The sequence below is a fragment of the Phyllostomus hastatus genome, unplaced genomic scaffold (assembly GCF_019186645.2).
Source record: "Phyllostomus hastatus isolate PE091 unplaced genomic scaffold, TTU_PhHast_1.1 phas_scaffold_182, whole genome shotgun sequence".
Lineage (NCBI taxonomy): Eukaryota > Metazoa > Chordata > Mammalia > Chiroptera > Phyllostomidae > Phyllostomus > Phyllostomus hastatus.
This window is the reverse complement of record NW_025334013.1, coordinates 19,734,637-19,740,540: the sequence shown is the minus strand read 5'-3', so window position 1 is coordinate 19,740,540 and position 5,904 is coordinate 19,734,637.

Below are 5,904 nucleotides of genomic sequence, written 5' to 3'. Positions count from 1 at the left end.
TTTTTACTAGAGCTGTGCAGACTGGATTTATTGCTGTCCGTCCTTTGCTTGATCACTGTAAATATGAGCGGGGCATGGTGTGGACAGGTGGAATAATTCAGTTAGACTTCCAAAAAGCTGTTTGTTGGGATGTTTTGGGCTCCCCCTGCCTGTACGTGTTTGTAGGTTTACTCACTCTTGTGAAAATGACAGAATAGTGATCAGTAACGAACACTGCTACCCTGTTGGAACCATGGCAGTAAAGTGACAAGTAAGGTCTGAAAGAACCTTGTTTCCTTTTACCTGATCTTGAATGAACGGGTCTGTCCATTCTCCCTCCTTCCTGCCAAAAAAAAAAAACAACAGTGCTTTTCTGAGCAGTGTTTGCTAGACTCAGGGTTCCTGCAGTGGGCAGCCTGGGGGCAGTCTCACCAGGCGGGAATGACACTGGCTGAGAGTCTGCATCAAATCAGCTCAAAAGGGGTATGAGAGTTTGGTATAACTGGGCCATGATATCAAGACTTGTTTATGTTTCTGCTTATTTGTCTCTCTTAAATTGACAGCAGTATTAAGAAATGCTGTTTATTGTCTTCTATCCCCAAGACAGGTTGCTGTCTCCCTGGATCACGGGGTGACCGTGCCGAGCACACACCAGCACTGGTGGATTCCACGTGACACTGGGGAGTGGAGCGTGTCTTTTCTGAAATCTCATATCTCAACACAGAGGTCTTCACACCTCCAGCCTGTTCTAAATACATTTTTTTATACTTTTAGCTCACAAACCTGAATCTTCTGTATCTTAAATTATACGAGAGAGAAGATGGTAAAGTGAGCACATGCTCAATATTTAACTTACTCATGAAGGAACTAACAGGATGCTGAAGCTGTCAGATCAGTTACTTTTCATACAGTGAATAAAATTTTAATAAAGACCACTGGAAATAGCAGCTGATTGTGCCTGGGAGAGTTGAGGAAGTTTCCCAGATCATGTGATTGTGCTCAGATTGGGACTTAAAAAGGGAGGGGGCTTTGCCAGGCGGACGAGGAACATGCTCATTGAACTTCAGCATTGTTACAGGTGGGGGGCGGCAGGTGGTAAAGTTGCTGACTTCATTAGGAGCCAAATCCTGAGTTTCCTGAAGTGTATTCCACAGAACGCTGTCCCGGGTACGCTAGCAACCTTGGGGTGTAAAGATTTCATGCTCAAATAAATCTGAAGAAGCCTGGGTTAAGTATGGTGAGACAGATTACTACAGAACTGTTCAGAGCCTTTAATATACAAAGTATAGTGGAATCTTCTAAGAGAATGGTGACTCAGATTTCAGGCCTGGGCAGTAATTATCAATATGTGATTATGCCTTTAACAAGGAGAGGTTTAGCCAAAGATGTCTGGCAAGCTGCTCGTCACACCTCGCGCACTATCACGGGTTACTCCCTAGTCCCTGTGAAGGTCCACGTACCTCAGTCCAGTACCCTCCGTTCACCCATCTTTCTTGGCATGGGATAAAATAAGGCTTGAACCTTGACATTGCACTTTTAAAAGCCTAATTAATAATACCTTGAGAAGTTGGCAGTGATTGGGTAGAACAAAGGCCCTGGAGACGGCACAGGCCTCCCTCCAGCCTTAGCCTCTTCACTCCTGCCAAGTGCCTACAGAGGCTGGGGAGAGGCCATTAGCAGGAAACAGCACCACTTAGCATGTGAAGGAAATAGAGGCCCTAGCCTGGGGAATAAAGAGTTGAGTATAAAATATCCCCAGAGGGTGTGAATTGTATTCTCACTTTGGGAGAGATAGATTGCTCCCGAATGAGTAATGGCATCTCTGGTTTTCAGTTAATTTCCCTTTATGACTTCTACCGTCTCTAGCACTTAATACTGTTAGCATTTAAAAGAGCCGAGGGTTGTTTTTTTTTCCCCACTGGTTGGTTGAGTTTTGTGGACAGAATTGGCAGGCGGATTCGGACAGGTCAGGGCCTTTGTCAGAGCTGCTGCATGGTGCAGCTACGAGGTACTGATTTCTCACGGGTGGCCCTAGGGCCTGCTTCCCGTCGGTACCCCCAGGCTTGTGCTGGGAGACAGGTGCGAGAGAGCTCGGGGCAACTTGGGGCTGCCGGCGGCAGAGCCTGAGGGAAAAGCTGTCAGGCCATCTGAGTTAGGACAAGACTGCTCCTTCCAAGAGACCAGAGTTTGACAGCTGTGTCCCAGGACAGAGGGAGGGACCAGATTTAAAAGACAGCCCCCATTCCTGTGGGGCCAACTGGAGCCCAGTCTGAGGTCCGAGCCTGCTCATTGTCCCTACCCCAGACCCAAATGATCTTTCTCCGGAAAGGGCGCCCGCCCTCTCTGCAGCCAGCCCTGAGCTATCCTGACTCTTCCCTCCTTTCAGGCTTTGACTTCTTTTCCTCACTTGCCTCTGAAACCCCCTAGACTCTTACAGTCTTCTTTAACTTTTGTCCTCTAGACCAGTAGTTCTTAAAACTGGGCAATTTTGCCACCCAAGGGACACGTGGCAGCGTCTGGGGACACACTTGTTACCACAACTGGCAAGATGCCGTGCACCTGTGGCGGGTCGAGGCCAAAGGTGCTCCGAAGTGCCGTGGGTGGGGCTGTTGAGACGCCCTGCTCTAGAACGGTGGTGCTCTAGGGTAGTCTCTGGAACAGCAGCAGCAGCACCATCACCTGAGAACTTGATAGAAATGCATATTTTAGACCCCCACCTGAGACCTACTGAATCAGAAACTTTGGGGAAAGGAGGTATTCTGTCTGGTTTAGCAAGTCCTCCAGGTGATTCTGATACAAGTTTGAGGACCACTGCTCTTCGGGCTCAGAAAGTTTTCCTCTTTCCCAGGAGAGCCACGAAGGTGCCTCCCGTTGGCTCATGAATAGCTGTTCTTACCTATTCCGCTGTTCTTTTTGGCTCAGTGCTGTGGGTGTGATCTCACTGGATTGTCACATACAGGTCAACAGGTCCAAGAAGTAATGCTCAAGACCCAGCGACAGAAACGGTGCTATTACCCCATCACCAGGATGTAGGCCTTCGAGGCTGTCAGCCCTAGAATGCACAGAGTCATCTGGGGAGCCTTTAGAAATCCAGATGTTTGGCTCATACCCCAGACCAATTAAATCAGAATCCCTAGGGTGAAAATCGGGGTTTTTTAAAGTTTCCTTAAGTAATTGCAATGTGTAATCAAGGTGGAGGACACCAGTTTAGCCACAGCTATGACTATAGCCAAGAGGGCAGTGGAAAGCTAAGTTGACTTCCCCTGCCACCCCTTGGATCTCAAGGAAACCACTGCTCAATCCCATGTTCTGTGTGAGCCAAGAACACATCTCCCAAAGCCCAGGCTGAGCTAAGTCTTAGGAGCTCGACCAAAGAGCAGAGGCTGATTCACTGGTCATCTCTGCCTGGTAGGACTCTGGGGTTTTGTGCAGGGAAAAAGACTGCTGACCCCTGAAAGCCCCAACTACAGCATCCAAAGGTGCTAGGACAGGGAAAGACCTTAGGTCATCTAGTCCGACCTCCTCCTACAGAAGGGGAGACGGTGTAGATACAGCTCTGCCAAGGTCACATGGATGTAAGTTAGTGGTTTTGCTTATTCAGGGAGCATTTACTCAACACGCCTCTATGGCAGACCCTGTACTGGGCTCCGAGATTACAAACTGAGTCCTAGCCCCTTTGGAGGCTCACAGAGCAGAATGGTGGGGAGATCAAAACCAAGGGCTCCTCAAGCTTTTCCATCAAGTGTCCTTACTTGGCAGAGGAGAACGGGAACAGAGGGAGGGACTCCTGAGATTAATAACTTTGAAATTTTACCATGAATTTGTAAAATGTATGACTCTCCTGCCCTACAACTTTGTTTTGTCTTTGGAAATTTTTCGATCATAATTATCTATACACATACAGCCGCTGACGTACAGTGGGTCGACTTCACAGTGGTACAAGAGCAATACATACTCAGTAGAAAGTATATGGTGGATTTTGACTTTTGATCTCTTCCCGTGCTAGCAATGTGTGGTAAGATACTCTCTCAAGATGCTGGGCAGGGCCAGCAGCCACCGCTCCCAGACCAGCCGCACAATCATGGGGGTAAACAACTGATGCTCCACGGGGCAGCATTAAATACACTTCGGACTCAGCGATATTTTCAACTTGCGGCAGGTTAAAACCCATCTTTCCCTTCCACCTGGATTTAGTGATCTCACACACGCACGTACCAGTCAGTATCCATCGTTTCCGGTGACTGTTGAAAGTAAGGTGGTGACAGAGTTCTTTACTCCCAAATATTTCTAAATACTCCAGCAGGTCTCTCCTGAGCACATCCTCTTTTATAACCACGACACCATCACCACACCTGAGGAAATTAGCGTCGATTCTGTAACGCCAGCACCACCGAATGATCCTGTTAGAACTTCCTCAGTATCAAAAACGTCTTCACAGCATTTTTCAATCTGGAATCCACCCAGTTGCACGCATTTGGCATTCTGTCTCTCTGATGTCTCTTCATCTAAAATAGGCCCCCTACCTCTTTTCCCAGTGAAATCAGCTGTTTAAATATATGTGTTTCGTGTGCTGCTCCATAAAAAAGAGTTGTGCTTGTTTTACAGTAATAAGTGTTTTAAATCACTGAACGCCAAATAAGAAGCGACACTCCAGAAGGATGTACCACATCTATCTGTGCTTTGTGTCTTCTCACGTACACAGTTTAGTGACATACAGATAAGCAATTCAAACACGATCCAACGCATGCTTGCTGTCAGAGGGATGCCGGCGAATGAGGAGGCAGTACTGGAGGAGCGATTAGAGAAAACTTTACTACAGAACTGACACTTAAAGTGAATCCTAAAGGAGGACTGGAAATTGGGAAGAAGGGAGGGAGGGAGGTTGGAGGGGGGGAATACAGACTTGGGGTGGGGGAAACAGGGATGAGAAATGAGGGTGAGCAGAGATCAAACTGGGTGCCTTCAAACACGACATAGCGTGCAGTGGTAACGACGCCCTGGAGGAACCACAGATGAGTGGGAACCTTGAAGAACGTGGCAGCCTGATTGCAAAGGGTCTTCACAGCCAGGCTGGCAGTTTTGCATTTTGTCTTGTGGGAAGGGAGCCAGCAGAGCTTTCCTGGTTGTGGTCAGAGGGCCACACCCGAGGATGCTTTGGTTCCGAGGACCCACTGAGAAGAGCATTGTGGGGAACGGTTGTAGGAACTAGGGAGCTAGATGCGATCGCTGTCTTTAAACATCAGGTTATCCGGGAAAAGAGACAGTGTTCATTCGGGGAGGCCTCAGTGTGCGGAGCCAAGACAAAGTGTTAGAAGGCAGAGTCACACCCACAGAGAGCTCGGCCCCATCAGAGGTGTCCGCAGGGTGGACACAGCGTCCCTCCCCTCTGGACGTGTGTGAGCAGAAGCTGCGTGACCATTTGACAGGAGCGCCTGTGTTGTGTTGACATCAAGGGTTAGAGCTGCTCGTCGGAATTCCTGAGGAGCATGTTTTTAAAACCCATTATCAGCCCTGGCTGGCGTAGCTCAGTGGATTGCGTGCAAGCTGTGAACCAAAGTGTCTCAGGTTCAATTCCCAGTCAGGGCACATGCCTGGGTTGCAGGCCATGGCCCCCAGCAACCGCACATTGATGTTTCTATCTCTCTCTTTCTCCCCCCTTCCCTCTCTAAAAATAAATAAATCTTTTTTAAAAATGTCACTTAAAAAATAAAAAATAAATAAAATAAAATACCCGTCATCAGGTCCCAACTCCAGAGTTTTTGCTTGAGCTGGGCTCGTGTGGGGCCCTGATTCAGGTGCAGGTCTGTACGCTGACACGTGGGAGCCGGTCCATTAGAGGACCTCTGTGGTCTTCCTTAGACTCTAAGATGGCGATTTTAGGATTAAATGAATTGGTTCGCTGTGAGAGGACGCCTGGGTGAGGAC